This window comes from Haemaphysalis longicornis, unplaced genomic scaffold (genome assembly GCF_048455015.1).
Source record: "Haemaphysalis longicornis isolate Haplotype H1 unplaced genomic scaffold, Haemaphysalis longicornis Haplotype H1 scaffold_15, whole genome shotgun sequence".
NCBI lineage: Eukaryota > Metazoa > Arthropoda > Arachnida > Ixodida > Ixodidae > Haemaphysalis > Haemaphysalis longicornis.
The window spans coordinates 7,728,714-7,753,907 of record NW_027526257.1 but is presented as its reverse complement, the minus strand read 5'-3'; the positions used below and the strand labels follow the sequence as shown (position 1 = coordinate 7,753,907).

General features: G+C 46.0%; 1 pseudogene; it reads left to right on the top strand.

Annotated features, from left to right (window-relative positions):
- The first annotated feature begins 23,481 nt into the window (after nucleotides 1-23,481).
- LOC144165844 (uncharacterized) lies at nucleotides 23,482-24,883 on the top strand (annotated as a pseudogene).
- The last annotated feature ends 311 nt before the right edge of the window (nucleotides 24,884-25,194 follow it).

The following is a 25,194-nucleotide window of genomic DNA, read 5'->3' as shown; positions in this document are numbered from 1 at the left end:
ATGGCAGACTCGCGTCTCTCTCAGTGGCAGGCGCCGTATGGCCAAGCCAGCAGGCGGGGATGAGCATCGACAAGCATTGAGGGGGATATGAATGGGGCAGCCGAGGCCATGGGGCTTTTCAGCGCAAGCTGATGCTGCGAAATCTTGGAGCTCACAGTAGAAAGTGTTCGCGCATGAAACATGAAACAACGAGTCTGCTTCGCGTTCTCCTCCCGCCTTCCGTAACCGGCACGCAATTAATGAATAGCCTTGTAGCTTGTAAGCCGACCTGGTATGCATCTCGCGGGAATACGGCTCCAACCTGTCGACCGTCTGTCCCTGTGCTGCAGCGAAGCCCCGGGGCTCCAGCAAATCGAAACCAAGGCAGCAAAAAGAAAATTGTGGGTGAGGGACCTGCGTATCCGCCACCCGCCGTAAGCGTAAGAAGCGATCTTCGGATATGTTACTGAGCTTTCAACCTCCACTCTCTCGTCTGGAAGCTACGGCAGTGGGCAGCTGGGATATACGATTACACTAGATGTTATATAAGGCAATGCAGAACGCACAGCTGCCGAATGGCGTTTGTTTGTAATATTTCCTGCTCCAATAGCAGCCTTTCTTGAGAGTGTTTTGACAGCTCTCAGCAGTGCGACACCTTCCTTTCCTTCGATCCGAATGTGCAGCTCTCGCGTCTGCAGTTGTGCCAAACTTGTTCGCAAATCTGTTGCTGTGCTTCCGTGCACGTGACGTTTCGCCTGGGTACAAACGTATACGTGATAGTACTGAAGCCTTAGTCGTCGCCTTGAAAGTTTTAGAATCGCCACTCTTCGGGGGGGAGGGTCTGAGTAAAAAAGTTTGACCAGGTCCTCGCGTATATTGGTTTCGCGTTCGTGGAAACAAACTGCCGGGCCATATTCACAGTGCTCCCATCCCGATATGGTTAACTGACTTTACCTGATTAGATCATAACTATTATCCTGTATTGAACGGATTGTGCTGAGGAAGTGTCAGGGCAATAAACAAGCGCAATGGAGGGCAACGTGGAAGCAGTGGCCACTTTCCTATAGGGTGAATGCAAAAACTGTGTTCCGTGCCGCTGCCCTCCCGTCTCTCGCGTTGGTAGAGTAGCATTGGTTCTCAACGCTGTAAATTCACTTGAAATCATTCTAGTAAGCATTTCGAATGCGTGTACATGTGAGCAAGCACCATGCGACATGCGCCTAAATTATCCACACAATACTAATTATGCTGGTACGACGGTACGCAATACCAATAGCAAGATAGCATGCTACAGACTGTGCAACAAAACAGAGAAAGCATACATCAATGTGATAGCTGCTCCATCTCGCGTCGCATAGGCACGAACCAATTAAACATGCTAACATTAAAATACTACAAATATGGGATCCTGCTACTTAGATGTAAAAATGCCCCTTTTTCGAGCTTCGAGCTTTTTGAGTTGGACCAATTGCATTATTCCAATAAACTGACACGTTCCCCCTTACACCGGTTTCTCGACCAAAAATTCTCTAATCTACATACACGGCGCGTGCGTGACACCGGGGACCCGCAAATGAAGGATCTCTCTCTCTTTCTCTCTCTTTATATATATATATATATATATATATATATATATATATATATTTATATATTGTTGGCAGAGGTTTCTGCCGACTGGATGTGAAATAAGTAGCAGATCACAATGGAAGCATAACAATATTTACTAACTCGAAGTTTCGGACGGGGACCGTCCTTTATCAAGGGTTTTATATTATGGAAACATTTAAAAATTTTAACTAAAGTTGATTCAATTATTATGGGGCAATAAAGGACGGTCGTCGTCCGAAACGTCGAGTCAATAAATATTGTTATGTTTCCTTTGCGATCTTGTACGTATATATATATATATATATATATATATATATCCGAACTTGGGCTCCCTTTGTGTCAAAACGCTTCCTTGAAAATTGCAAAAAATGAACGAAATAGGACAACACACGCGTCAATCATGAAGAAGAAGTACAATAGTATACCTTTATCTCATAAACCACGTAACGGTGTGCATTTCGATCGTTAGTACTGGCCTTTACTTAGTGCGCGAAAAGTCGTCGCATGGGTTCGTTCTTAGCTTGCGGTTTGGGTATTTGAAGGTTTCACGATCGGTTAGACGCACTTTCAGCGAAAGGCAGACGGACTTTTCAATTTGGTCTTGCATCTACTTTCGTTAGGAAGGGACGGTAAATTTTTGCATTTGGTAGGGGTTCTGCACGAAATATGTAACCAACCCGCAACAACCTCCCAAGTTCGGTGAGAATTGTCACATTTTGCAGTTTTCAACCTGTATGATAAAGTCATATTCATGTTGCATATTGAAAGGAATCTAATCATGACAAGTTCTTATTCCTTGGATTAGTATTGCAATGGAATGGTGATGCCCTTTCTGCAACACTGGTGAGCACGTGTAAGGTACCGTTTGACTGCGAACGGGAATGCGTGCGCGAGAGATTTTTCAAAAGTCTCTTTTAGTTGCTTAAAGGAGCCATGAAGAGAAAACACAAGTTTGGTTCATTCAAAAGATTGCCTCGTTAGAATCATACTGACACCACTTTTAACGTAAACTTTGCTCAAATAAGCTACATAAAAAGGAAAAAAAAGAATGGCCATGCGACCCACGAGCTCATTTCCCGGAACAGAACCTATGATGTCATTCGAGCCAGTTCTGCGATTGGCGGAAGCCGGCGAAAGTAAATGCAAATTAGGCAGAGCTTGCAAGCTTGCCGAACGAGCTATTTGCGTTAAAATTTAGGGCACATTCTTTTTAAAGCCGTAAGAATGGTGGTAAGTGTAAGTTACGAAAGCACCTGTAAACTTAGAAGTACCGCTTCGTACTGCTGTTGTTGGTACTGCGCGCACTATGCTTGTTTAGCTCCACAGAACTGCGGGGCTTTGGAGTTGTCTCAGACGACACTGGCCTATTGATTGACGCGACGGTGTCTTACGTGAACATATTTGTCGAGCGAGCACTATGTTTCACGAAACCATTTTCTCCCAGAACGAAAGAAAAGCAGAAAACGACACGCCACGGTATGGTGGCGCCATCTGGGTTCAGTAACGTAAACAAACACGCGAGTACCTCAGTGCCAGCGCCAACGTACAGGGTGGAGACACCCTTTGAACTGTCCCGTGCCGCTGCAGTTGGGTCAACGTGGACAACGCGTTGTTCTTGTTTCCCACGAGACCCAGCAACGCGAAACAGATAACATGATTCAAACTTTGCCAGTTAACTGCGTTGCTGCGATAATTTTAGCGCGGTTTTGATACAATGACTTGTTTCGGCAGCGAGCGAGTGGACCAAAATGGCGGTGCCAGCTCATACGTGTCTCCACCCTGTACGGCGGATGCGTGAATCAAGGGACCCTAGGCTGCAGAGCGCTCGGGTCCTGTGATGTAATTTGGGACCCCGAAAACGCACGATTGAGCGGGAAAATCAAAAGTTTTACCTAAATTGATTATTTTTTCAGTGAATAAAGCATCGTTTGCATTCGGACGCTGGGGGCACTATAAAACACGAAATTTTGCGAATAACACAAACTTGCATTTTGTGTTCATGGCTCCTTTAGGTGCTCGATGTCATGTTTTTGTTTTACTTTACTTGAAGTGAAGGTAATGCCAGGTTTTGTACATGGCTTACTACTGGAATACTTTGTTTTTTTCCTCGATGGGCCTAGGCTTCAAGATCTACAATTCTGGAAGTTCAGTTTTGCTTCTTCTAGCTCAGGATACCACTCGAAGCTTTTGAGAACATGAGCGATGTGGTCTTCACCCCCTATAGGTACAACCCCACTTGAAATGTGGGTATTGGAAATAATTTTTACGTGGCCAACTATTCGGATACCATGTTTTACTTTCTCGAGGGGCTTAGGCTTATAGCTCTACTTTTCGAAAAGTTGAGTTTTGCACCGGATATCTCAGAATACACATAAAGGTTATTGGTAACATGAACTCTTCTGTATTCTTCCCTGTGGTGCAGTGTGACATTGTGTGCGAAGCTGTTACTTTAACTTTTTGACTTCTAGTAACTGTAGGTCTCAAATGTTAGAGTTGATTACAATATTTTTTTAAAGAAAGGTTCTATTGCTGAGACGAAGAGTTGCGGGGAAAGAGTTGCGGACAGATCTCGTAACACCTGTGTGGGTTACTCCGTGTTTGTTGATGACTAAGCCTCTCTGCATGCCATTGTAAATGACGGCAAAGGTATTAATGAATAGCTGCGGGTATCCAGCGGCTGTTAACGTCGCAAATATGGAATTTTACTCTACTCAATCCAACACCAGCTCCTGATATAACGAAGCAATCCAGCCCCTGGTATGTCTGCTTTTTGTGTATCCTATTTTATCTACACTCAACACGTTAAAAATTTGCTGTCTCTGTCCGGCACGCCACATTCTTGCCATTACTTTATTACTCCAGGTTGCAGAAGGTGTGGACATTTTGTTGTTATGGATTAACGAAGTTTGTAGTCCCCTCTAACAAGGTGAAAAACGCCAACTCATGGGTTCGTTCCATTCCCTGGACTTTTTTGTTATTTTAAAGATTCCACCTCGTTTGACACAACTTGGAGTAGGTGAGTTGAAAGTATATATTGTTTAAGGCTGTGCAATGGTGAGTTCCCGGAAGGTAAGAAAATGTTTTGTAGAACTCAACTTGCAGACGAGCGAAAATTCAGGTAGAAACTTGTATTAGTCTTATGCATTTTTGTATTAGGTGTATAAGACATGTATTAGTCTTATACAAACTTGTATCAGTTTTATAAGTTTCATATACAAGTTGAATTAGTCTAATACAAATACACCTATTAGTTTGTGTTAGTTTGCAAATACAAATGCATCTGATAGACCTGAGTATAAATACGAACTAATAGAGACGTATTGGTTTAAATAAAAACTAGTGCAAATGAACCCGCAAAGTGCGATTTCCTGAATTTTTATTTTTTCCCGAAAATCACAAGACAAAAGGTTGAAATGATCGCCCTTGAGCATATAATTTTATTTGGTATAGTATTATTAAGGGTTTTGCTCTATAATTATTCTCCGTAAATCTCCAACCTAATTATATGCAAAATAGGTCAACATTTTTTTATTTTCGCTACTAAAAAATGCGCTGCATGAAGAGAGCTGATGGGAGCTGGGAGTGCTGCGCCAGCGATAAGCCATCATACCTGACCTTACCTGCGACTGAGGCTGCGAGGCTGCAAGAAGCTAGATCACGACCGGCTTTATAAGCTGGTCGTGAACTAGATCTAGTAACGTTGGCAAGAATAGCAGCGAGAAAATTATCTAAGCCGAAAAACTGCAACAAAGACAAGCCAAGCCATGCTATTCTTTGGGTAGCCAATATGGCGACAACATCAAAGTGCGGCTAGCGTGTGTGTACATTCGGGAAGAAGACGGTTAGAAGGAAGCGGCTTCTAGCGTTATTTCACATCAGACGCGTGTGCATCGCGCCATCGAGAAGTGTTGGAGATGTGTCTAACGCCCGTATAGCTTTGGCAAGTATGAACCAGGCTGCAGCGCGATCCATCATGGACCCGTCACCACGCGGCTCTGGAAATCTTTGCTCTGTCAGCTATGCTGTGTAACGAACGCCTGACATCGAAGAAAGCGTGTGCATCACGTCATCCAGAAGTGTTGGCGATGTGTCTAGCGCCCGCCTAACATTGGCAAATATGATCCGGGCTGCCGCCCGACCCATCTTTGACCCGTCATCTCGCTGCTTCGGACTCCCTTGTTCATTCTCAAGGGAATGCCTCGGCTAATCGCGTGTTGCAGAAGGGTGAATGCCGTTTTGAAATTGCATCGAAAAGGGAATGGCGTTCAATCGGCCATTAATGCGCTCGATGTGTACCTATGGTTGGACCATCCAGGTTTGACGACCTTTTCTGATTGCATGGTGCAGCTATTTTGTGGATTCGCATTGCAATTTATTCGTTCGTTCTTGATCAGGTTACGAACTTATGAATCATTCAATTATTCAGCCAGATTTCGGTCAGCCAGAGGAATTTGCCTGTGTACTCTGATAATAAAATGTGTTTCCATGTTTCATTGCTTTGTTCGAACTTGCCACTGGTTCTGATAGAACTAGTACACTCTGCTAGACGTATCAGACTAATACAATCTGATCGACCTACCAGACTAATACACACTGAGAGACCTAATCGACTAATACAGACTGATAGACCTAATAGACCAAATAGACTAATAGAGACTGGTAGAACTAATAGGCTAATACAAACTGATAGACCTAATACACTAATACAGACTTATAGGTCTGTTAGTGGCAATAAGCATATACGTGTATTAGAATTTGTATCAGAATTTTTGCTAGGGTTGGCGCTTAACGTCTGTTAAAGGGACACTGAAGTGATTTGTAAACATTGTGGGATTACGAGCGCAAATTGTCCGGAGTCCCTAGGCCCTGTTTCGACCACCCTGAGAGCGTTTACGCGAATTTGTTTAGTAGAAAAATCAATTCGAAAATGCTGTCCTCCTCTCTGCACCCTCGCCCATTTTCTGTGGCGTTTTCGTGGGACGTCAGGAGGAGATGATCTGGCAATTGGCTGCGGTAATGCACGACTCGCCGGCCTTCCGAAAGAGTCATTCATTTTGTCGCAGGGGAACCGCCGAAGAAGAAGGAGAACACAAAGCTCCGAAGAGGAGGCCGTGTATATTGCTTACAGCCGGTGCACCAATGTCAACAACCTTTCTCTCACCAACGCTTACGGAGACCACCGATTCTACCACAGAGACGACAACATCGACAAGAACATGATGAACGAGTTTCGGCGCCTTGAGAACCACCGCCTACTCACGGTAACAGAGCAGTACTTGCGTTCCTTTGCCCCCGGTGTGGACCCGGACGTGGAATCCCTCTGGCGCTAGTAAACACCAGATCACTGAACATAATGGCAACACAATGGAACCACACGGAACCGCCACGATGCTTAGCATCCTCATCAGGGTTCCCCACGGGAAGATTGTGTAATTTTTTGTTAGTTTGTACACTGTGTCTAGCTCCAAGTCAAGGTCGCTTCACACAAGCGCTAGCCAAGCTCACATGCAACGCTTCGCTGACTGGACGCGAGTAGGAAAATATAAGATCACTTGAGCGCGGGAGAAGAGACAGCGAGGTCAATATAGGTACTAAGGATATCAAATCAACTGAAAATTTTACCGTACAGCGTAAAACTAGGGTGCAGAAAGCACTTTTTTCGCTCGGAGAACAAGCGCAGCGGTCAGCAGCACGACTACGAATCTGCGAACGCTTTTCGGCCTAAGAAATGCAATTGCTAGACGTGAGATATTGTGGAAACTTGGGGGACGCTTACCGCACGAGCGCCATACAACAAATAGTCACCTAAGCTGATTTAAATGCTAAAACTAAATAAAAGTGTAAAATGCCTACACATTATATACATTATATTTCTTACGTCAGCAGCGCTCGCCCGTGGCCGGGTGGTCTCGAGAGTTGGGTTGGTTATTGCGACTTATTTGCAAGTCACCAGATCGAATCCACGGGGGTTTATTATTTTTTTAAGTTGCTTTTTCGTTTTCGGCCGATGTTTTCTATACTGAGTTCACCTTTTTTTGGGCTGTAACGTTCACTGCTCCACGAATTAGTTCAAAGAACGAGCGCAGTCTGACTGGCGCGCTAGCAAGTTCTCGTTAGCATTTTGTTGCCATAAGCACCGACTACTTGCGGGCAGTGGGCACAGGCCAGAATACACAGACCCTTGGCATGTTGCGAACACGCTTTTTACGATGCAGGCATGAGTGAGGCAAGCTCCAAATATGGAAGAAAAGCACATGGCATTTCAGCGTTTGCGGGAGCGCAGAGGGCGTTCATCCACTGCGTAGGCCTCGGATAGTGATTGCTACGATTCAAGGTCGTCCTGTGAAGCTTATCTTATGCATTTGACAGCCGACAACATGGGAGATGGGCGGTATGACGATTACTAAGATATCGAGAATGCCCATCCAATGATGCTGTCGGATGTCAAGCATGTTGTTTTACAGAACCAAAACTTGTTTGAATGCTAACCAATCAGGGCACGTCTCCTCCCGTCGTCACATCCTTTAGTTGGAGCGGCCGCCGCAAACCCCGCATGGTAGTTTTTCTTCTTTCACGCTTTCGAAAATAATTACCGACTTGTCAACTGGATAAACGATGAAAAGTGTGCCAATTTAGCCAGTCTACGCAGCGCAAGCTAAAACGGGAACTTTACAAATTCACTTCAGTGTCCCTTTAAGTGTATCCTTGAATCTATGAACCCTTCCAGGGTTATCTGGGTCAGTAGCTGCAGGAACTACCGGTCCGGTAGCTGGCCCTCAACAAAAAGGCTTCAAGAAACGTTCTCAGCGTTTCTATGGACCTTGCTAGAGGCCAGTTACCCAAAACAAGAAATGAATACTTGTGATGTCTCTTCGAGAAAAGATTGCTCGACTAGCTTCGCTCGCTTCGATTTCCGGCTATCTGTTGCTTGCATTCGTAACGATTAGTCGATGGGCGCTGTAAGTTCGCTTTACTGGCGGCTTCATATTACCTTTACCATACTTCCTTTACCGTATTGCATCGTACCGTAATATCTTTCACGTAGTAGGAGAGGAAAGGTACACTAGGATTATCCGTTAGTAATTTTTTTTTTCCATTTAATTCAATTTAGCGATAACAATTTACAACTCAGAGAGAAACAAAAAAAATTATTGGTTATTCTGGTTCTAGGTAAGTGTTTGTTTTAAAGCCCTGCCACTGCATCCACGTGTAAGCTTTTTTCTTCAAATAAAATTTCCGCAAACATAAGCGACGAAAAAGTCTATTTGTTTTTAATTATTTTATGTTATGTATAATATATAAAAATTTAAACTAAAATTTATTCAATTAGTAAGGTCAATAACAGTTTAGGTATCAAACAATTTAAAAGTGTTTCACAGCCGGAGAGACATAAAGAGAGAGAAAAAGTTCTAACAAGAACACATATCTTTGCTCAATGTGACTGCGCACATTAAATTTAAGTAGTAATGTTGATTTGGTTTTTAGAGACAAAAAAATCTTAGGACACCGAAGCACTCTTTATGATGCAGGGAAAGGGAGAGAAGCATAGTTTAACTCAGCATTTTTTTGCTGTGGTTGATGTACACGGTTCGTAATCCATCGCCCGGTAAACCAAATCCTTGAAATGTGTGGAGGGGAGTCAAAGGCTCCGGGTTCATTCTGTAGATTGTAATTAAATTACCTGGTTCCTACGCCGACAAGTGTCTTGTGCGCTGCATCTGTCTTAAAAGTGTTTGTTGTTGATGACGATGAGCAACTATATTTGCTCCAAATTACAGAAGGGAGGCTAGGCGTGGGAGGTCCTAAATTCGTCTCCCCTTAAAAGCAGCCGCCCCTAGCCCTAGCCAAGAGGATGCATCCGAGGCAACTTGGACGAGAGCTTCTTGAAGGTTGGCATTAGGAGATGAGCTGGAAAATCTCCCGCTGCTCCAGTGTGGTGACTCCGTGATGCAAGACTTGCTCTGGACCGCATGACTACAAAGCGTGTTTGACAAAACGGCAACGAAAATGCGCGAACTGCGGTGGACCACACCCTGCCTCCTTCTCCAGGTGTCCACGAAGCAAACGGGCGTCATACCTTCAGAGAGAGAAAATCCTTAACAGCAAACAAGACAGTGGGCAGCAGCCGCCATGAAACTACGAGTAGTTTTGGTAGACGGCGCACAGCCAAAGGGAATTTGACCATAATACCCGTCGGGACCTCTATTCATCAATACTCAAAGGAGAGAAGATCACGAGTGCGTGGAGGGGGGAAATCCCCAGAAATAGGCACTCTCCTCCTCTGGCTTCTCCTCCACCTGACGCGACAACCACAAATGAGGTACCCCGGCTCGAGATTGGGGTTCCTCCCCAAATTGTGCCACATACTGCAACGGATTCCACAAAAATACGCCAATTGATATCACCGCCACCAAGTGACTTCAATTAGCGGCTTTTAGGAATGTTGTTCATGGCCCTGAAAGCGATCCTGCTTGCCAAAACCAACGGCCAAAATCCACCGCCAAAACCTACTTGGAGTCAAGGCCCTACTACAAGTGGAGCAAGTTATCATGCAAGGCGGGCATGGAATCCCAATTAATGAACATTTGGTATAGACAGTCCGTAATATTTCAGTGGAATTGTAATGGCGTCAGGAGAAAATGGGAGATTTCCGTAAGTTTGTATCGCAATATAACTTACTTGTGATGTGCACATCAGAGGGCCGCCCTGAACCAAACTTTCGTTTGGAAAATTATATCGTGTACACATCAGACAGAGGTGTTGCTGCAAGTCGTGTAATGTTGTGTCTACGGCAAGATATACTCTCTGTGCTAGTTGCATCATATCGTCTACCCAAGCCCCACAATTTCTGCGGTGCAAGGTTGTATTGTTAAACACAACTGTTACAATAGTGAGCGTCTATTTAACCGCATACTGCAATAGCTTGGACTGACCTTTCTGATATGTGCCGGCGAGACGGAAGCTCATTCTTGCGGAGATTTCAATGTTCCACATCAGTTATGGAACAGCAAAACCACTGATAACCGAGGACGACTGATAGCGAGACTCTTAGACCTCGTTGATTACTCCTTGCATTAAGACGGCTCCTCAAAGTTTCTCCGTGGCACTCTTATTCCAATGAATTGGACATTTCATTTCGTTCGTCGGACCTGGTTTGTGGCGCAGACTGGACTATAGTCGTGGATACCAGGAAAAGTCACCCCTACCCTATTTACATCCAACATCAGGGTCTCGGATCTACGCCGCCCCGGCATAGCGAACGAATAGTAAATTGGGTTGCCTTCAGACATTTGAACACCGAAAAAATCGGGAACCCTTACGATGTGGACGAGTTAACATCTACCATCAAGCAGTACCTATACCAGGCGACTCGACATGTGCCTGTTCCACCTGGGTAAAGGGCATCGATGGAGAATACGATCGTCTCCGTGCCATTAGAAGACGAGCTCAACGTAAATATCGTAGATCTGGACTGACTGAGCAGTACAACAAAAGTATTTCCGCGAAGACGCAAAAGCAAATTCAAAAGGTTTACATAGTTGCACAAAAGACATATACGAATATCTAAAGGCTGAAGACAGAGTTAACGAAGTACGAAATAAAGTGAGTCGTAAGCCAGCTAAACCTTTGTGCACGCGGAACCCCCGTCAGCGACGGACCCTGACCTGAAACTACCCAGGTGGTGAGATGCTCCCTTGCCAAACCTGGCTAGCCCGACAATACGCAGGCCGTGCATACATAGCACATTAAACCTTGATGATTTGACAGCGAGACCTCGTGCATTGTGGTTTTGATTGGTTACATAGTCTCCACCCCCCTAGACAGGCCAATCAGCATCCCCTGGCGATCTGATTGGTTGGATTGCCTTATCCGGGCTTAAACTGCGGTGGGCAACGCACCCCGTAAGCCTGAAAAGGTGGGGACTCTCACTCACCAGAAAAAAAAATGAAAAAGTCCAAAGAAAGTAAAACAAATACAACAAGCACTCACAAACCGGCTGGGACACGTGCAGGCAGCCTGGAAAGCTGCTGTAGCCTACGGAACGGTCACAGAAGGGCGTGCACTCTCCCCACCGCGGGAGTACTGGGGCCTGCCGCCACTTTGGCACGTGCTTTTTTCGCTGCGCGCGTGCGGCATTTCTCGCGCTACAATGAGGTCCGGGTAAACTTTTTTTTCGACTTATGAAAGCATGCTTATTAGCACCTGTCCAGGAAGTTCTGTTTACACATAGAGTAGCTACTGGGTCCGTTTTTGCCGGCCCTTGTCTTGTCGTCTGCTACATACGCGTCGTCTGCTATACGCCGCTCGGACGGCCGAATGGCCAGGCTGTTCCACGGGATGAAACGTGCTCTTGGGTGGTCATCGGCTGCCGTCTTTTTGTCGTCCAGGCGACAGCTGTTCAACTTGGCAGAGCGCATTTTTCTCTTGTTTGCTACTTTCTTCAGGTGTTCCCGCTTTGAGCATCCGGATTTTATGGACGGCATAAACATTGAGGCTTACAGGAAACATGACTACACCTCATTGATTCCCGTTAATGTATTGTTTTTAATCCTTGAAATGATCAGCTGACTCATATGAAAGACGCATTAAAAAGGCACATGCTCTGGAGTCCGCTGACAACACCGAATTTCAATATTTTGAAGGAATTTTGTTCGCAACGTTCGCACACAGATTGACCCGCTGGGAGTGAGGGTGATACTGCGGCGGGAACAACAGAACATCTTGTCAGGACTCGGGCTCCGCCAATGTCACCCGCCTGTTTTCTGTTATTTACCCGTGTTTTATGACCATGTAGACACTGCTGCGCCAAAACATGGTTGCCTTCTGTGCAATATGCAAAGCGGCTTTGAGATGGGATGGTGTCAAATAGATTTTTGCTTTTTTTGTTTTTGTTCTCGCCGTCTTCACAAAAAAAGCAAGAAGGTACAGCTGGTATTTGTGCGATGCATTTACACCTGTGCACTGTTGGCGCGTGCATAAACGAAAACATGTGGCTATTCAGTCATGCACGGCACCGACGAAAGACTGGAGAAAAGCTGTGGCGCGTCCAGACGCACGAACAGCAATCAACTTGCCTTGATCCCCTCCAGAACACAAGCCGCAATAGCAAGTATTAGATTAGCAAGCAAATTTATAGCAAGCAAATTATACATAATTAGCAAGCAAATTTATACATAATTTTACAGTTTCTGGAAACAAAATCTTGGCTTGATGTCTTGCTCTACTGCATCTCCGCAAAAGCCACGTTTGGGATTCCATCCGTGTTCCGCCCCATGATATAGACAGCGGAACTGCAGAGGTGTTATATAATGAATTTTATCAGGCGTAAAAGTTAGTATCGTTTGATTGCCGGTCGATCACAAATTCACAACTAAACGAAGTGCCTTGTCGGCCTGCACACGCCATAGAACAGAAGAGTATTCTCTTACAGGAAGCACATTTTATTAAGGCTTTATTTAGTTTTATAAGCATAAAAATCAATAAGACGAATGTATTGTTGCAAGTTGTAATATGTGAAGTTTTTTTTGTGGAAGTTCGGCGTCAATCAGGAATCCACTCGCCTGGCTCTGGCTGATTTGGCAGGGGGCTCAGCGTGGAGATGGTGTTGAAAGTTTCGGAGATTGTGGCCGGTGTGACGAATTGGAGATGTTGATATAATGAAGAGAATTAAAGAAATTATATACAACAATATATGTTAACATAGCTGAGTAAATGAGTAATAAAAGAAAATATTCAAAACTGCAGTTACACTCATCCTCCAAATACGTGAACACCCCTTGAACTCTCCAAACTCCAACTCTTCAATCTCGCATGATCAAAGTGTACATAAAACACGGCGTAAGAAATAACTTTTCTTACACCGTGACACAAAGCGCTCGAGCGACAACGACCGGGACTCTTTTCTCGCCGCAAGACCCGTCAAATTGCCCATAACACAGCTGTATCCTTAAAGCAGCCATGAAACGAAAACACAACTTTGCTTCGTTCAAAAGATTGTCTGGTTAGAATCACACTGACGCCACTTTTAACGTGAACTTCACTCAAATATGCCTAATTAGGAAAAAAAGGGAATGGCCATGTGACCCACTAGCTGGTTTCCCGCAACAGAACCAATGATGTCATACCAGCAAGCTCTGCTTTTGCGGAGGGCGGCAAAAGGAAACGCAAATTAGTCAGAGCTTACAAGCTTGCCGAACAAGCTATTTGACCCTAAATTAAGGCACATTCTTTTTATATGAATAAGAATGATGACACAAAAAGTGGAAGTTACGAAAGCACACGTAAACATAGAAGTATACCGATGCGTACTGCTGTTGGTACTGCGCGCAATATGTTTGTTTAGCGGCGCAAGACTGCGGGGCTTTGGGGTTGCCTCAGACGACACTGGCCGATTGACGCAAGCAATGGTGTCTTACGTGACCATATTTGTCGAGCGAGCACTATGTTTCACGAGACGATTATTTTCTCCCTGAACAAAAACAAGCTAGGTTTAAATACAGTCAAAAACAAACCAAAAATAGAAACGGCTTGCCACGGTATGGTGGCGCCATCTAGGTTTACTAACGGTAAACAAGGCTTCCTAATCGGCTGCAGAGCGGTCGGTTCCTGTGATCTTATTGCACACCACAAAAACGCACGATTTTATGGGAAAATGAATATTTCAACTTACTAAAATTCTTTTTTTGGTGAATAAAGCGTACTTTGCCTTCGGAAAAGCGCTGCGAGCACTCTAAACCACAAAATCTTTCAAATAACAAAAACTTGTATTTTGTCTTAATGGCTTCTTTAACCTCCGATGCCACCGTCAATCTGCCTAGGATGAACGGTCACGACCCCAGGTCTCACGGGACACTGTCTAGCTCGAATTCTCAGTCAACAACCTTTTATATGGCAAAACCTCGGCATTTCGACAATGTTCCTCCAGTTCTCCACCTGTATCTCTAGGAGGGCTCAAAGTCCACGCAGGCAGCTGTCACCCTCAGACATCTGCCAAACAGTTGGCCGCCACGGCTTGCGGGCCAAAATCCTGTAGGTTACCCGCGCAGACGAGAAAGCACGTGGCGGTTAGAACCAAGCAGTATTTTAACCTCCTTAGAACACGCGCCGCCTGTGAAGGAGGTTGGGGGGGGGGGCTCAGACGTTCCGCGCAACGCAACCTTCCTATCGCAGCACGATTACCACAAATACCTTAAGCAGAAAAATGTCGCTTTTTGGGCTGGATAGCGGTCTTTTTCGTGCATGGGTTTCCGCATTGCCGTCGAGCCTTCAGCGGCGATGAACTCCTGTTGCTTGGCCGTGATGATCCACATATTTGGCAAGCCGTTACACATTAACGGGTTCCTTTGGATTGAAGAGCGTCAGGCGAGTGCGAGAGATGGCATCGCACAACAGTTTAGTAGGGATAGAATGCCTCTGGTCACCCCCGCGCTGCTGCTCCCGTCGGTGCCGCACAACAGTTACAGCAGCCAGTAGTTCGTTGTTGGTCGGTGGGGTCGTGGTTCAGTCGTCACTGACAGTGGAAGCACGTTGAAGCTTCTCGTCTAGATTCCTAATCTACGACGGAGGCGAGTCTGGGTGGACCTCTCGCTTTTGAGTCCTCAACCCTTCTGCTGCGTCCACTGTTTTTTCCGCGCTCCTCCAGGGGTTTCTCTCCTCCTTCCGCCGTGCGCAAGCGGGACCAGATCTGCGAACCGCCCCTTCTCCCGCGCCCTCCGCCAGGCTCATTCCAAACTAAAAAGCGCCCACGGTGACAAACAGCTTACCGTCCCCCAGTCGCGGCGGAGGTCCGTTTACAAGACAGCATCAAAGGGGTCACGCGCAGGATGCGTTTTTAGGTGGACGCAGCTTTCATGGTCCCGAAAGGAAACACACGTCGTTGTTGCTTTGTCTGGCGTCCGCGCCTGAGCTTTTCACACCAGCTAACCCTGATGATTCCCCAGCTAGAAGGAAGCCGCTAGGGTAGGGCTTGCCCGGTGGCGTCTGCGTTCACACGGAGTGGCGCCTAGAGAATTACGCTGCGAATGGAGCCGCGCGGACGTGTAGTTTCCGCAACGCTTGTCGCTCAGACAGCCTGCACAGGCTACACCACAAAAGCGGGTTGAAGCGGAACGGCCACGCGAGTGGCCTACACAACCTTTGAACATTTAAATAAACATTCCCTCACCATTTCTGCACATGCAGGTGCACTCCAGCATACAAAAATACACAGGTTGTGCGCAGATCAAGCTGCGAATGCCAACGAGAAATCTTCGGTGTGTTTCGCAATGGCGTGAATAAGGCTGCGGCTGTGTCAGCGTCTCTGCCCTGGCACTGTCCAAAACAAGAAGTAGGGTTCCTGAATCTCAGATTAACGCGCACGCGTGTAAAATGTGTACGCAGCACTTTCGCTGGATGGCGCCACCGAGCTGCTCCAGGTGCAATCGTGTAATGCGAGCAGGCGAGCGGAAGCCGCGCACGTGCACCGCCGCGTCAGAGAGCAAGAAGAGCGTTCCCCGATGGGCCACGCAAGAAACCGTTGTTATGAAAATCAGTTAATTAAAACGAATTGTTTCACTTCAGCCAGAGTCTTTCAATGCTTTTCTGGTCACGAAACTCCGCCGTAACGCTATGGGAGCAGTTTGCTATGTCGCCGAAGCCGCCGCGCGGCGGCGCTGAGTGCATAGTGGGGGACAGACGAAACCTGTGCGCTGCGTCGGCGAAGCTGCACTCCCACGGAATCCGGTAGCATCGGCGTGTTGTTTTCTGAGTTTTAAGTTACCAGTTGATGTGACGTCTTTGGTGATATTGTTCGAGGACACTGGGCGGAAATGCCCAAGACTTGTTGCGTACCGGGAGGCCGCTCCGGCTACAGAGGCACGAGCGAAAAGGTCTCGTTGTTTTGCATCACAGCAAGCCGGTCTAGTTGGAAACGATTCATGATTGGACTTGCGCAAAACAAACGGGGACGAGGGAGGAACGAGAAGGAGGAGCGCACTCTAAAAACTGGTTTTATTTTCTTAGAAGAAAGACATATATACCCCACAGACCTGCATACAACATCTCAGTAAAAGCTTTACAGCGCACACACATCACATACGTACATCAGCGTCTATAAAAAAGGCGACAGCAGCGTCAATTCCTTATCTAACAAGGCCACAGAAGGGTGGCTGATGCACTTGTCTTTGTGCTGTGAGGTTAAAAACGCTTCCACAATCTCTCTTGAATTTTGTTTAAGATGCGAAAACAACACCGAAGTTTCCTCTAAGATAGGTGCGCAATCACTTCTGTTACATTTTTTACAATGCGTGGCCAAGTGTGTGTAAGGCTTTCCTTTTAAACTTGAAGCATGTTCTCTTAATCTTATATTCAGGCACCTTCCGGTTTGTCCAACATACACGTGCCCACATAGCAAGGGTATCCTATACACCACGTTTTTTACACATTCAACAAATGGAAGCTTGTGTTTGACATTGCATACATGGTTGTATTTGTCTTTTCCTTCATATTTCTATTTTACCCTTGAACACACACTTCCTATTTTGTTTTTTGCCGAGAAAACCACTTTCACATCATAGTTCTCTGCCACCTTTTTTAGACGGTGCGAAAGGCCATGTACATACGGAATAACGGTCACTTTGGATCGTTGTGCGCATTCTTCAGGTCTAACCTCCTGTACGTGTTTCAGCTTTTTTAGTACCCTCTCACACGAAGCCTGCAACACATGTAAAGGATAGCCGGCTTCCCGCAAACGTGACACCTGTAGTCCAAAGGCCTCATTTACCGAGTGAAAGCACGATTTAAACAAAGCGGACCTGAAGCACGCTACCACTAAGCCATTCCTAACAAGCCTAGAATGATCAGATGAAAAGCTTAGAAGAGGCTTTCCGGTCCTTGGCGAATATACCAAGCACACATTCTTGATGTACTGTTACTTGATGTTTCTGTTGAAGTTTGAACCAGGTCATGTGTGCTGGGTATATTCGCCAAGGAGCGGAAAGCCTCTTCTAAGCTTTTCATCTGATCATTCTAGGCTTGTTAGGATTGGCTTAGTGGTAGCGTGCTTCAGGTCCGCTTTGTTTAAATCGTGCTTTCACTTGGTAAATAAGGCCTTTGGACTAAAGGTGTCACGTTTGCGGGAAGCCGGCTATCCTTTACATGTGTTGCAGGCTTCGTGTGAGAGGCTACTAAGAAAGCTGAAACACGTACAGGAAGTTAGACCTGAAGAATGCGCACAACGATCCAAAGTGACCGTTATTCCGTATGTACATGGCCTTCGCACCGTCTAAAAAAGGTGGCAGAGAACTATGATGTGAAAGTGGTTTTCTCGGCAAAAAACAAAATAGGAAGTGTGTGTTCAAGGGTAAAACAGAAATATGAAGGAAAATACAAATACAACCATGTATGCAATGTCAAACACAAGCTTCCATTTGTTGAATGTGTAAAAAAATCGCGCCAATCCACCCCGTGAATGTGGTTGGAAAGCAAAGCTGTAAACGGCACCCATGGCGATTTCCCATGCGACGTCACTTAAATTCACTCACATTGCTCTACAAATAGTAAAACCAGAGAAAAGTGAATTGCACTTAACAACACCATTTATTACTTCAAAGAGATATTCTTGGTAAGCTTAAAATAATGCATGATGCATGAACGGTGTTTGGTTGTGTTGTGTTTGTGTAGCACAAGCGTGGATACTTTTTTTCATAAAATTAAAGCTCCAACCCGCTGTTAGACGATCTGACTTCTCCGTCTCTGCGCCGCGGACGGAGGCGGCGAGATTGGCGGCAGAGAAGGAGGTGGAGGTGGAAGAAATACTTCTGTTCAGGTTTCTGAACGGCCCAGAGTGCAGCCCTGGGGAGTGATTCCTTCTTCTGTGGGGCCCATATTCATTCCGCGCGGACTGTGTTCTGTCCACCCGCTGGAGCTGGGTAGGTAGACAGGGCCTGGACAGCAGCATCTCCTATTGCTCTTTTTGGGTAGGTGACGGAAAGAGAGGAGGTTGCTCAGGGCTAAAGTCGCACACCCCGATTACGCGGCCGAGTGTTCCTACTTCTGAGCAAAATTTACATTCAGCGTCGTAGCGATTCGGATACATTAAGTGAAGACGCGTAGGCTGTGGGAAGGAGCCCGGATTGTATGAGCCGTAGGGTAGTTTGTTGTTCCCTGGAAAGGTCAGGGTAAGGCGAAGCTACGGTCTGTCTCAGAAGGCGATAATGCTGTGTTATCTCCCTGAGCGTGACAAGTAGATGACTGTCGTCGTGCAGCTCCATAGCACGGTAGGTAAAAGCGTAGGCTTGTCGGGTGGGCATATTTGTTGCCCTCCATTGAAGCGTGAGGGGGTGTCCAGATGATCTGTATGTAACCGTTTGGGGAGTGGTTTTTTAGCCCGCGCAGTGCAGGTCAGGACACCCAACTCGACTGGTTATTCCAGTAGGCTTGCATGGAATCGGTGACTACCCTCCGAATTACTCTCCGGTTGAGTGAGAGCCAAGGTGATGGCTGTCTGTTCTGCTGCCGTCATTTCTTGGGTCCTAAGCGAGGTACACGCGAGGAGGTTGGTTCTGGATGTAGCTCTGATGACGGCGTATTGCTGCCCTCAATGTTTGGAGGCGTCTGTGTAGATAACTGCATGATTCCCACCGAGGGTGGTGTTTAGCGCTTGAGCCCGTGTTTTTCGGTGACCCTCGTCGTGTGAGGGGTTCATATTTCTAAGCAAAAAGAGCATCTTTAGTTTTGGTCGCCAAGAGTCTGGTAGTACGTCAAGCGGAGTGACATTCTGGGCTGCCCAGCCAATCTGGTGAAGCATGCAGTTACGCACCGCAGTTCTGAGTCGGATGTTCTGGTTAGAAACATGGCCTTCTATCAGCTCTTCCACCGTGTTGTGAATCCCCGTGCTAAGCAGCCTCTATGTGGGCGCACTCATGAGAAGACCAATGGTCTGCTCGACCGCCTTTCTAATCATTATTTAGTCTTCCTTGTCGAGAAGAAGACAGGGAATTGACGTAAGTGACTCTTGAGAGGACAAAAGCTTGAATTAATTGAAAGGTACCGGATTCCTTTAGGCCTCGCTTCTCGGTGGCAACTAGCCTGATCATGTGTATAATTTGATTGATACTGTTTTAGAGATGCTGGAAGGAGACGTCACTCTTGGTGTTAGCCTTGAGATGTAGGCCCAGGATCTTGATGCTGGGACTTGGAGTGATGGCCTGGCCATCAAGGAGTATTTGAATGTATTCTTTTATTTGGCGTGAAGGCGGACGACAAGGAGCTGCGATTTTTTACGTGAACACTGGAGGCCGCAGGCTTTAGCTCATTGGCATACTAGAAGTGAGAACCCATGCATTGGTGCCAGCTTCCTTTAATTTTTCTAACTCTTAGCACATGAGCAACGTGCGCACAGGGCCGCTAGACGGGCATGAGTGGTCGCGTGACGCTTTCACGTGGCATTCAGCGAGAACGCAGGGGGTAAACCCGTAGATGTGGTTGGTGAGTACACCACCTGTATTCCCCGTCTTCGCGTGGTCTCGTAGCTAAATCGGTAAGACGACGGACTCTCACTTTATTAGCCTTTTAGTTCCAGGTTCGATTCCCGGCGGTGTTAGTAAATTTTTTTATTGTTCGCTGGAGTTTTCTGGTGACATCAACGGTCGCGAAAGAACCCTTGGGGGGTAGAGGTAAAAAGCTTTGCTATAAAACGGGGTTTATAGGATACCCTTGCTATGTGGGCACGTGTATGTTGGACAAACCGGAAGGTGCCTGAATATAAGATTAAGAGAACATGCTTCAAGTTTAAAAGGAAAGCCTTACACACACTTGGCCACGCATTGTAAAAAATGTAAAAGAAGTGATTGCGCACCTATCTTAGAGGAAACTTCGGTATTGTTTTCGCATCCTAAACAAAATTCAAGAGAGATTGTGGAAGCGTTTTTAATCTCACAGCACAAAGACAAGTGCATCAGCCACCCTTCTGTGGCCTTGTTAGATAAGGAATTGACGCTGCTCTCGCCTTTTTTGTAGACGCTGATCTACGTATGTGATGTGTGTGCGCTGTAAAGCTTTTACTGAGATGTTGTACGCAGGTCTGTGGGGTATATATGTCTTTCTTCTAAGAAAATAAAACCAGTTGTTAGAGTGCGCTCGTCCTTGTCGCTCCTTCCTCGTCACCGTTTGTTTTGCGCAAGTCCAATCATGACTCGTTGTTTTGCTTGCCAAGTGACGCCGATAAGCGCGAGCAGTGGAAACGTGCCATACTGCGACAGGAAGCCGGCGGCTTTTCTTTTGACTCGCAGCATGTCCATGTCTGCGAAAAACATTTTGACACTGTGGACGTTGTTTGGAACGACACTTTTTTGGTGAAAGGACACGTCGTCTCCTTGCGACGTGAGAAACCCAAGCTGCGGCCCGACGCCGTTCGAAGGCGCTTCGACGTGCTGCCGGCGTATTTGAGCAAGCCGAAGCCGCGATCCCGTTCAATGAGGGTCCAGCCAGCAACAATGAGACGTCGTTTGTCGTCGCCTGATGCCATCGCAGAAGAAATTCTGCCGTGTTCAAGCACGGAAGCTTCCCAAACAGCAGTGACTAGCGCTGCAGATAAGCTAAACAGTTTTTCGTGGCGATTCTGCTCGTTTGGACCGAGTTTGAAGCTCCCAGGAGCCTCAAGCGCTATATAATTACGTTTCATCCTCCTGTAGGTGCGGCAGTGGGTATTGGTGTATTCGCAGAGACAGCCTGCCAAACAGAAGAGGTCGTCTGCCCCATTTCTGAGTTTCTGGCAGTGAAGGGCCAGCTTCGGAGCACGACGCAGTGACTCCGCCAGAGCCAAATGAAGCTCGCAAAATGACCGCGTTAGCAAGCAGGAATAAAAGGCAGCATACTGACACGCAGAAGCTGTCTGCTCGCGAAAAGTTGATCTTTGATCAGTGCCTGATGAAAGCCAACGCGAAGTCTCCGACTGCTGTAAGGTAAGCTACTGACATGTGCGCAAGTGTTGTATTGCTCATAATGGCCTCTTCTTGTGTATGTGTCCATTATGATTTGGAGAACACGGATATGGCGAAAGATTACAAAACTGGTCCAGTGCATTGGCCCAGTCAGCTCAGAATACTAAAGTGGCATATGCAATATTCTACGTCCTCTTGGCATGCATGTCCCCTTTTTCTAGGGAATGTGCATGCTTCATTAACAAGAAAAGTGCATTTAATTAGGATTCGTATTGTGTTTGCACTCATTTCAGCATTCTGAAATGACGTGAAGAAAAAATGTTTTCTATCATGTGAGAATGCCCGATACTATGTGGTTACATAAGAAAGAAACCCTTTAATTAATGCTTCTGTTGTTTGCACGGCTTTGTAGTTAATGTTTAGGTTGGTGGCCTCTTGCATATCCTGTGGCAAACGCATGCAGCTAACCATTTGCATGTCGTCAGTGATGTCATCGTATACCTGCACTATGCGTGCATGACATGTACTGTGATGGAGAGTAGAAAAATAATTAATAGTTGTGTGGCAGCATTTTTTAGGCTGGCAGAAGTTTATTTTTTGTTTATTTTTGGTGGCTTGCATTTTAAAGCTTAAATTGTTAATGAATGATGCCGCATGCTTTTCCGCACCCAGATAAATATTTAGGGGTCGAGCTAGCCGTTAGAACTGCACTTGCTCGTTTACCAGCATTTGAATGCACAACACATGCTCTACTTCTCCCCTAGGTACAAAAAGGAGTGGATATATGACTGTTTGCTTCTTAAGGTGAAGTCGACTGCTGTCTACACTTTCCTACAAGAAAACGGCTACCTTCCCCTTCCCAACCCTCGCACGCTGCATGGCTAGCTGCAAAGCCTCAAGGCCGATTTCGGCTTTGATGCAGGTTTATTTGCAGTCTTGCGTGAAAAACTTCAAGGAGTCCCAGAAAGAGAATGCCGAGGTTAGACTCCTTTGGGAATTACCTTACCCTGGTTCTGTTTTCAAACAAGCCGCATAACTAACCAAAATATTTTCGCAGGTGTACTAATGTTTGATGAAATGAGTGTGCGGAAAAGTCTGCACATCAGAGAGTCCGACATGTCCCTTTTTGGGAAAGTGGACTTTTTTGAGCACACGAGACCAGCAGACCGTGAGAAAGATGGTGACCATGTGCTTGTGTTCTTCTTCCGGCCTTTTCTTGGTGGCTAGTCGCAGACGGTGGGAAGCTTTTGTGCGTCTGGTGCAGCACCAGGCTCAATAATGGCGAAACTGTTGCTTCAGTGCATTGTGCACCTTGCCAATGCTTGTGTTGTGGTGGATGCCATCACATGTGACAATTCCACAACAAATCAGTCTGCTCGGAGGTCTCTGGTTATATATTTAAGTAATGTGCTTGCAGTTCTGAGTTGTATTTTTTTATTTCCGTGTAATGGGGCTGACAAGCGTAATTTCTCTCCAGGTATCAGCGGTGACATGAATGCTGTAAAGACCACTTTCCAACACCCATGTGATCCAACGAAATCTGTCCATGTGGTGACAGATCCTCCTCACGTATTCAAATGCGTACGGAACAATCTGCAGAAGGTTGGCAAGTTTCTGGTAAGAAGTGTTTGCATCTGCACTAATTGTGCTCTACATTGTCTATTTTCGTGACATTTGTTATTGTTAAAGCTGCCCGAAAGCCAAGAAATGTTTCACTGCCACTACTCTGCCCTACTGGAGTATGAAATGGAGCAAGCTGGGCTGCGTGCGGTGCCCAAGCTGTCGAAAGCGCACGTTGCTCCAAATGCATTCCAGAAAATGAGTGTCCGACTTGCTGTCCAGGCAAGAAACTCAACTAATTTACACCTTGGAACATGTCTGTATAATTATTTTTGTCACTGAAAAAAGGGAAGCATGGTGGCTTAAAATTATTCTGTGTGTTTTACAGTTGTTTAGCGAAAGCACTGCTTCGGCCATGGAGTTTCACAGTACACAAGAGGCGTGCGAGAAGCGTCGTCCCTGGGCAGCAATTTCACGCTTACAAGACGCATGAACAAGCTATTCTACAGCCTCAATTCTCGCAAACCAGAGCATGTGATGTACAATGAAGCTGAACACATGTCTGTAAGTGACTGATATTATTATTCTAATAATGGCACTATTTTTACCTATGCTGATATTGTTACTGAATTTCAGACGTTGAAGGAGAATATAACTTGGCTGGACGAGTGGCAGAAGTACATTGAGTCGTTGCCTGTGGCGAGGCGTGCGTGTTTCTTGAGCAAGCCAACCTGTGCAGCGCTTAGAATAACGCTCCACAGCACAGTTGCACTAGTTGAGATGCTCCTTGGCTGTGGTTTCGGCTACGTGCTCGTGGGTAACTTCGGACAAGAGCCCTTGGAGGTAACCATATTTACATCTCAAGCTTCTGCGTTTACTACAAATTGCTTTCTTTGAGCACTTCTTTGGCATAGTGAGGCACGTAGCTGGTTATGGAGGGCAGCCTACTGTGCAACACTTCTTGTTCATTTACCGTATGCTTTCGGTAAACAACCTGGTGCGGCCACCTAAGCCTGCTTCTGTTGATGGTGATGGGCCACAACTCCTGCTCAAGCTCCAGGCCCTCTTTAAAAAGGAACCGCCTGCCAACAATCAGGTAGAACACCAATTATTTTTCTATTTAGGGACAAAAGAGAACAAAGGTGAAATTAGTTGTTGGTTTATGTGTTCTTTTTTCAGTAGTTAGTTACCGAAATCTTTGTTATGAATGACCAATCAGCCCAGATTTATATTATATACATGCTTTAGAAAACAATGCTGAAACATGGCAACATGAAATATGCATTTCAGGTTGATGCCCTGGCAGTCCTCTTCGACGATGTCTTGTTGGAGCCACCAGGGAGCATACAAGCTGCATCTGCTTCGAGGCAAGTGCTGTCGTCCAAAGAGTGCCTACTCGACTACCTCGCGGGCTATGTGACAAAGAAGTTCCTCACCATGAGCTGCCTCAGCTATGTGGACACTCTGAAGGGCTCATCTCGGCAAGCAAGCGACCTAATACTTGCAAAGTCAAGAGGTTTCCTGCGGGTACCGTCAAGCCGACTGCTCAGTCTCCTGCAGATTGTGGAAAGCTACGTCGAAGAACTCACTCTTAGTAGAGTGGCTTGTACGGACGTTTACATGAACATTGTGGAGAGAGTGTTGTTGGAGGAGCGTACTTCAGCAGCTGCTGTGGGTTGTGGGTATGCACCACGGCAGAAGTTGTGCACTTTTTTCTCAGGTGTCATCTGCACTTCTTTACGAGGGAAAAGAATAAGCTTGCACGGGCGAGTAAGCGTGCATCATGCCCAGCTGGGGGGGGGCAAGAAAGTGATTAGCTGAATTGCTTCCTGAATGTATTCAGGCATGCAAAGGTGCAGCATTTTACTGTGTTTTTCTGTGATACCTAATTGTATAAATGCATTTGTAATTTTTGTTCTCTGGTATCTCAACCATATTATTTTTGGTTCCACTTCATAACAACTCACATTATTTTCCTGTAGGTGTCTGCATCCTTGTCCGGGCTTTGTACAGTTTATTTTTCACTCTTTGTAAATTGTCTTTGTAGTTTACTGTTTTCAAGTGGTCCAGCGTATTCATGCACCTTATTTTGTCACCTTGTTTGCTTTCGCAAAAATATCTTTCCCTG